This window comes from Muntiacus reevesi, chromosome 6 (genome assembly GCF_963930625.1).
Source record: "Muntiacus reevesi chromosome 6, mMunRee1.1, whole genome shotgun sequence".
NCBI lineage: Eukaryota > Metazoa > Chordata > Mammalia > Artiodactyla > Cervidae > Muntiacus > Muntiacus reevesi.
Window position 1 is genome coordinate 101,121,938 of NC_089254.1, and position 8,586 is coordinate 101,130,523.

Here is an 8,586-nt window from a genome sequence, read left to right on the forward strand (position 1 = left end):
ATATGCTTGACTCTGGAGTATGAACTTGAACTTGACCCTGGAGTATGGAACATGAAATTGACAACACTGGCAGGTCCCTCTAAGTCTGGGAGATGAAGACTTGTTCTTGATTTTGTGGTTATTATCTCACCTATCCACAGGCATATGTGTACCAGCAACATAGGGCTTAGAGGCCATCTGTTCCAGTCCATTCACTCATTCACTTGTACTTTTAACAATTCAGCACACGCTTATTGAGTACCTACTATGTGCCAGGCTTCGATCTAAGTACTGGCATGTAGATCAACGGGCAAAATAGACAAAAATTTCTGTCTTCACAAAGCTTACATTTCAGGGAGAAGAGAGAGACAGTAGCCAAATTAGATAAATTAGATGGCATATTTGAAAGTAAGTCCAATGGAGAAAAATAAAGGCGACTTGAAAATGTGAGGGGGTGATATGCAATTTTAAACAAGATGCTCAAGGAAGGCTTTAGTGGGAAGGAGACATTGGATGCAAAACTTGAAGGAGGTACAGTGGTGAATCATCTGGATGTCTGTGGGAATGGCATTCCAGGCAGAAGAATTAGCTAGTGATAGATGCTGAATGGGGGAGCAGGTCTGGTGGGTCTGACCTACAAAGAGAAGCCCAGGGTGGCTGGGGTGGAGTGAGGACAGAAGAGTGGCAGATGAGGTCAGAAAAGTTGTGGACGGCCAGTAGAAGGTGCCCCGCAGGGAACTGTGTGAAACTGGCGGAAGTAACTGTTATTTAAAAAAAGACAAAAATTAAAAAAAACAAACAAGTCTGACTGCTGTGCTGAGAATAAACTTCAGAGGGCCAGGTTGGAAGCAGAAATCAGCAATCAAATAATCTAGATGAGAGAATATATGATTTAGATGAGAAAAGCAGTAGAAGTGGTGAGACAAGGGTGGGTTTTGAATACACTTGATTTATTAACATTTTTTATAATGCATTTAAAATGCAGAGGCAGCAGAATCTCCTGATGGATTGAATATGAGATGTGAAAGGAAGAGAGGGGTCAGAGTGATTTTTCACCTGAGAAACAGGAAGAGTAGAGACATCATTACCTGAGATGAGGAAGGCCTCAGGTGGTGTGAGTTTGGGGAGAAAGAGTGGTCAGCAATTCAGTGAGGGGCATATTCAGTTTGAAATGTTTGTTAGATGTCCAAGTGGATCTGTCTAATCAACAGCTGGATCTGCATTTCACAGGACAGTTTCAAGTTAGAGGTGTAAATGTGAAGTCATCAGTGATAGGTGATAGTTTAAGTCTTGAAACTCAATGAGATCGCTATGGGAATGAGCATAGTTTAGAGAGAGAAAAGGAAAGGTCCCCAGACTGATTAGGAGGGTGCTCCAAAGTTAGAGGTTTAGGAAAATGAAAAGAGGCCAGAAAGGGAGAATGCGGTGGGGAGGCTACAGTCTCCATTTTTCAACCAGGTAAACCATATACTTGTGTCTGCTCATCACCAATTTGTACATCTCTGTCACGGAATATTTACATGGAAAATGATTCCATGATGGTAAGATGTCTTCCTCCATTGATAACAAGCAATTATTTCACTCTGTACATAATTCTTCCATTAAAGGTAATGTGGAGGGTTGAATGATGGCCTTACAGGGAGCAGGCCATCTTTCCCTTCCCGTTGCCCTTTCTTCATAAAGTATAAGGAGCTACTCCAGAGGCCGGAAGTGAGGGCAGAACCCAAACCCTGTGGAGAAGGAAAGAACTGGAAACAAAAACTCTGGGTTCCAAAATTCTAGATTTTTTTCCCAAATTTGGTTTTGTTTGTTTAGTTTTGTTTGTTTAGCTCAGTATACTTAAGAAGTAATTTACCTTCTCTGAGCCTTAGCTCACATGACTTAAATGTAAGAATGATAATACCTGTGTCTAATTAGCATAGTTTGTTTGGACATTTTTAAAATTTTTAAATAGTTTTGTTGAGGTATAATTGAAATACAAAAATGTGTACACGTTTAATTTGTTCAATTTGATGTATTTGGACATATGCACAGACCTGTGACACCATCACCATAATTAAGGGAACAGACGAGCCTAACACCTCCCAGAGTTTCTCTGGGTCTCTCTCTCTTCTTCTTCTTCTCTTTTTTTTTTTCTTTTTTATGGCAAGAACACTTAGCATGAGACCTACCATCTTAACAGATTTTGAAGTGCATTAATACAATGTTGTTATCTACAGGCCCGATGTTGTACAACAGATTTCTAGAAGTTGTTCACCAAACTTAACTGGAATTTTTACCCTTTGAATGACAACTCCCCATTTCCTCCATCCCCCTGCCCCTGGCAACCACTATAGTGTTTCCTTCTTTTAAGAATTAGACTACTTTAGATTCCTCGTACATGTGTAAGTAAACAAACTGATATTTCTCCCATCTTAAAGAAAATCTTTCTTGATCCCATTTGTCCATCTAGTCCTGATATTTTTGTACTTGGAGAAAAATCCTCAGGAAAGTTGTGTGTCCTTGTTCTCTGTGTTTTTTCTCCTCTTATTCTTTCTTTTAAAAAATAACACTTTATTGAAAAAAATTGCATTTTATTGAGGTATAATTGACATGTGAAATACTGTTTGGAGATGAGATCTTACTTATGAAAACATTTTATAATTCCTAAAATATTCCATAAATGTCACTTATAATTATTATGATGCAGAAGAGCCACAGTCAACGTATTTTCCAGTAGAGAACTCAGCCGGCCTTTCCCCGGCACTGAGCTTCAGCATGTAGAGTGACCGCCCCTTGCCATTCTTTTGATGCACATAGTTTCCCTGTAAGGAGGGAAGCAGCTGGGACGGGATTCAGTCTGGACAGGCCTCCTTAGTGATCAGGACTCACGGATGTGGTGGTATTATTCATAAACAGCAGTGTAGTCATGGTTCAGAATTTTGGAAACAGCGCCAAGAGGCTCTTGGACATAATTTGCAGGGTGGATAAGCCCTGACCTGAAGCAAAATTTACCAGTGACAAGGGTTTGGAGTTTTATACACAACATTTTCTTTGGCTGGAGTCTGGCTTTATTTGAAGGGTTGTGTCAACACAGGGATTGTCTGCTTGGGCCCAGGGATTCCTGAGTGGTGGTGCCTCTGTCCCTGCTCGGAGGGCTGGGGTGAGTTTTCTCAGACTTGAAATCATGTGGGATCTGTGTTTGAACAGAGACTGGAAATACTTACATCATCTCCACATTCCACAGCCATTTGTCACCAGATTGCAAATCGACTGGAGGGATGCCTGTTTCTAGGGAGAAAAGACACTGCTGCTTTCTGGCTTCAGCAGAGAAGAGATCAGTTAGGTTATTGAGTTTGATGAATATCTATGGCCGTAGGGAGGAAAAGTTAATTTCCCTGAGGGCTTCGCAAAATTTGGGGGTAAATTTATAGAAATAAAAGTGAAAGGAAAAGAGTAATAGAGCAAACTTCAAGTATCAAAAATAAATGAAGTTATAATGCTAAATTAAAAAATCAAAGGCACAGAAAAAGACCAGAGCAGATCATAAACAAAACCTCAAGTTGATTGAAGATTATAAGAAGACATAAATTTCTGTAATTTTCACCTAGAAAAGTGACAAAAGATACAAATGAATAAAAAACGAAAAGGTAGAAGCTAAAATAGATGTAGTGGAGATTAAAAATAAGAAGATAATATTATTAAAAAGTATTTATGGTTGTAGTTGACACACGTCTAAAAATAAAAGCCTAACTGACCCAAGAAGAAATAATAATTTTTACATACAATTATGATCATTAATAACATTGAATTGCTACTGAAAACATAAGCCCTCTGCCTTTCTCACTGCTCCCATGGAAAATTCTTTTACTAGTGGATTTTACCAGAGTTTCAAGGGGATATAAATATAATAATAAATGCAAATAAACTATACTATAAAGTATATAATCCACATTGGGCTTCCCCAATGGCTCAGCAGTAAAGAATCCGCCTACAATGCAGGAGCTGCAGGAGATCTGAGTTCAATCCCTGGGTCAGAAAGATCCCTGGAGAAGGAAATGGCAACCCACTCCAGTATTCTTGCCTGGAAAATTCCATGGACAGAAGAGCCTGGAGGGCTACAGTTCATAGGGGTGCAAAGAGTTGGATACAGCTGAGCATGAACACATATAATCCACATATGTTATATGTTTTTCCAGAAAATGAAAAAAGAAATATTGCCCAACTCATTTTATGATAGTTGTATAAACTAGATTAAAATAATTCTCATTAGTATATTATGTAAAACATATACAGTAATTTTATAGATTAAAACATATTTAAATATTATCCAGGGAAATTTAACATTTTTTTTTAAAAAGCAGCATATTTTTACCAAGGGGCAATTTTCTCAGGAATATACAAATGATTCAACTTCAGAAAAATCTGTAAGTTCACTCTCATGTTGGTTAAGTAAAGAAAAACAAAGTTATCTCAATACACTTGAAAAAAATGATGAGAATTCTTAGGAAGCTAGAATTAGAGAACTTTTACAATCTAATAAAACTACATATAAAAATTCTATAACAAATGTATTTAATGGAATCTAAGGCACTTTTTGTAAAGTCAGGAATAAGACTTAGCAACACAGTACTTGTAATTCTAGCCAATACAAAAGGAAAGAAAATAGTAGTTAATAAAGAGGAGGATATATTATAATTATTTGCTGCTGATGTGATCAGTTACATTTAAGGTCCAAGAAAATTAATGGGCAAATGAGTCACACCAGTAAGAAAGTTCAGCAAGATTTCCTAATATAAGATTAACTTATAAAAATAAATAAAGTGAATCTAACCCAGAAATAATCAATTAGAAAATATAATAAAAATAAGATACCAATATAGTAGCAACACAAGTCGTAAAATATGTAGGAATTAATTTAATGAAACACACAAAAGATTTATAAATAAAAACTATAAGACTTTAGTAAAGGACAAAAAAGGAAATCTAAATAAAGGTAGGCAATTACCAAACTCATGAATGGGTAAAAATGCCACATTTTCCAAATTTAATATTATCAAATGCATTTCCCATAAAAATTATGATAGGAATCATGTGGCAAATTAGTACATTTGTTTGAATATATATAGAAAATAACATAACTAATAAAAATGTAAGATTTTGGACTAAGGAAAAGATTAAAGACAATGAGTACCCCTTTGGATATTAAGACACACTGCAAAGCAACAATTAGTAAAACACATTGATATACATTTGTATAAGAAAAAATAGGCATTTGGTGAAGGATTGAACCTTAGAAACAGACCCAAAAATTCACGTGAACTTGGTAAAAAAAAATTGGTGGATTTGACTATATTAAAAACAAATATTTTGGTTAACAAAGGACAACCAATATAAGTAGAAACAATAGTTCAGGTAATGATACTTGTACATTGGTAATAAAAAATACCTTGAGTTGGACGTGGGTTTGGGTGAACTCTGGGACTTGGTGATGGACACAGGGGTCTGGCGTGCTGCGGTTCATGGGGTCACAGAGTCAGACACAACTGAGCAACTGAACTGAACTGAACTGAACTGAGTTATATAAGGAAATATCACTAATTAATTTTTAAAAGACAAGAAGAAAAATGCAGAAAGGATGTGGTTAAGCTGTTGAAGAAGAGAAATTTGAATGAATAAGGAATCACTGAAGAGATTGTCAGCATTGTCTTTAGCCAGAGATAGTAACATTTCAGGGACTTTCCTTGTAGCTCAGTTGGAAAAGAATCTGCCTGCAATACAGGAGGCCTGGGTTCGATCCCTGGATCAGGAAGATCACTTGGAAAAGGAAAAACCTACTCCAGTATTCTCGCCTGAGGAATCCCAGGGACAGAGGAGCCTGGCTGGCTAGAGTCCATAGCGTCATGAGAATCAGACATGACTTAGTGACTAATCCACCCCCAATAACATTTAAATAGCCATGCTGTCCCTCTTTCATCTTTCTCCATTGTCCCTGGATGACTTGAATACTTGGCCTTTATTTTGTCTTCACATCAGCCTCTTAGGATTTAGTTGTCTTTTGTTAAGAAACAAAAGCAAAATTGTCCTATTTCTCAAGGAATTCATATAAAAATTACCAATCAGAGCAGGTACAATGCTGAGGTAAGACATGAAGAGTGAGGAAGCTGGGTTTACATGAAGACAGCATCTCAATTGTTTATCTCCATTGATTCCATGTTCTTACTAGGAGACTCCAAGCCAAGGACCTTTCATGGTAACTAGTTACCATTTGGTGGAAAATGTAACCCACTGAAGTTAACCTCCCCCCCCCCCCCCCCCCGCTTTTATTTTTTTGAAACTTAAACATATGAGATACTTTTTGAACTATTTTAAAATAGTTTAAAATAATTTTCCCACAGTTTGTGAAATAATCTATTTACCAAATATGAGTTTGAAGCTAAACCCCCAACCTCAGCCAGATGGCTTAATATGTTGAACATCACACCTGCCACTTATAAGATGCTAAACAAACTATTAAATAAAACAAGCAAAAATAAATGAGAAACCCATTTATAGCCATCAGATTGGCAAAAATTAAAATGCCAAATAATATAAAATACTGGTAAATTTGTGGAGAAATAGGAGCCCTCCTGCGGTGAGAGTGGAGGTATAATTTGTGCAGTTTTTGTAGCGAACAGCTTAATGATATTCGTGAAGCTGCCTCATAGTCTATGTCTTTGCATTTTCACTCCTGAGAATTTACCCCACACATACTCTTCTATAAAGAGAGGAAAAAAGATAAGTTCTCAGATGTTTACTGTCGCATAATTGGAACCAACAAAGAGCTGGTACATGAGTGCCCACTAGTAGAGAAAGAGATAGGAAAGTGTGCTATATGCAAATAATGGAATGCCATTCAGGGGACTGCGCTTTCCTGGTGACTCAGTGGTAAAGAATTCACCTCTTGCAGGAAACACAAGAGACTCAAGTTTGATCCCTGGATCAGGAAGATCCCCTGGAGAAGGAAGTGGCAACCCACTTCAGTATTCTTGCCTGGCAAATCCCATGGACAGAGGAACCTAGTGGGCTACAGTCCATGGGATTGCAAAGAGTCACACGTGACTAAGTGAGTGAGGACAGAGGCATACGCAGGGGGTATGAGGTACCATGGTATGACGTACCTTGCAGGGGGTTAGAAGTAATGAGCTAGAATTAAATACGTCTACATTAATAAATCTCAAAATATAATGAGTTAAAAACAGTAAGAAAAATAAGTGTAGCATAATACCAGGTATCTTAATTAAACACACGAGTGAGTACCTGAATAGAATAAGAATCTTAAAGAAAAACCCTGTATGATCGATGATGCTGTTGTGCCACTAAGTGATTATGGTCAAGTTAGTTTTTTGTCTAACTCCCTGAGAAGTAGTTTTTCCCTTGATCTTCTGAAATGAGTGGGAATGGGAAAGATATACTTGTTACAGCTAATTAATATCAAATAGTCATTGATCCTTCCCTTATTACCCAGTCTTCTCATTTGAGCTCTTTGGTACCACCAGTTCATATCAGAAATTAGTGTCAACATTGTTAAATTTCTAAGATTACTTTTACCATCTATGATGATTTCTCATAATAAAGACTATGTAGTGTGGGGATGAGGGCAGTATTTTCAGCCTCCTTGCAGTCACATAATTCACTTTTTACATGAAGCAATAGCATCAAACCTCATCCCTCACTTTCCTGTTCATTCATCTTCTGCTGAATTTTCAGTGACTTCAGCCCTTAAGTTGTACTAACCATACTTCCCATCATTGATTATTTCCACCCCTTTACTTAACTAGTAGCAAAGAGATGATTTCTTCATGAATATCACCAGCACTCCTCTAAACCTTCTAACTACTGCAGTTGTACCCTTGTTGTGTAGTATGACTGCCTGTGCTGTGCTTAATCTCTGTCATGTCTGACTCTTTGCAACCCGTGGATTTTAGCCCACCAGGGACCTTTGTCCATGGGGATTCTCCAGGCAAGAATACTGTAGTGGGTTGCCATGCCCTACTCAGTATGACTGCCTACTTATCCCAATTTCACCCAATCCACTAGCCTACTTTCTTTCTTTTTTTTTTCAATTTATTTTTTTATTGAAGGATAATTGCTTTACAGAATGTTGTTCTTTTCTGTCAAACCTCAATATGGATCAGCCATAGGTATACATATGTCCCCTCCCTCTGAACCTCCCTCCCATCTCCCTCCCCATCTCACCCCTCTAGGTGGATACGGAGCCCCTGTTTGAGTTTCCTGAGCCATACAGCATATTCCTGTTGGTTATCTATGTTACATATGGTAATGTAAGTCTCCATGCTACTCTTTCCATACATCTCACCCTCTCCTCCCGTCTCCCCATAAGTCTATTCTCTATGTCTGTTTCTCCACTGCTGCCCTGTAAATAAATTCTTCAGTACCATTCTTCTAGATTCCATGTATTTGTGTTAGAACATGATATTTATCTTTCTCTTTCTGACTCACTTCACTCTGTATAATAGGTTCTAGGCTCATCCACCTCATCAGAACTGACTCAAATGTGTTCCCTTTTATGGCTGAGTAATATTCTATTGTATATAGGGACCACAACTTTATCCATTCATCTGTCGA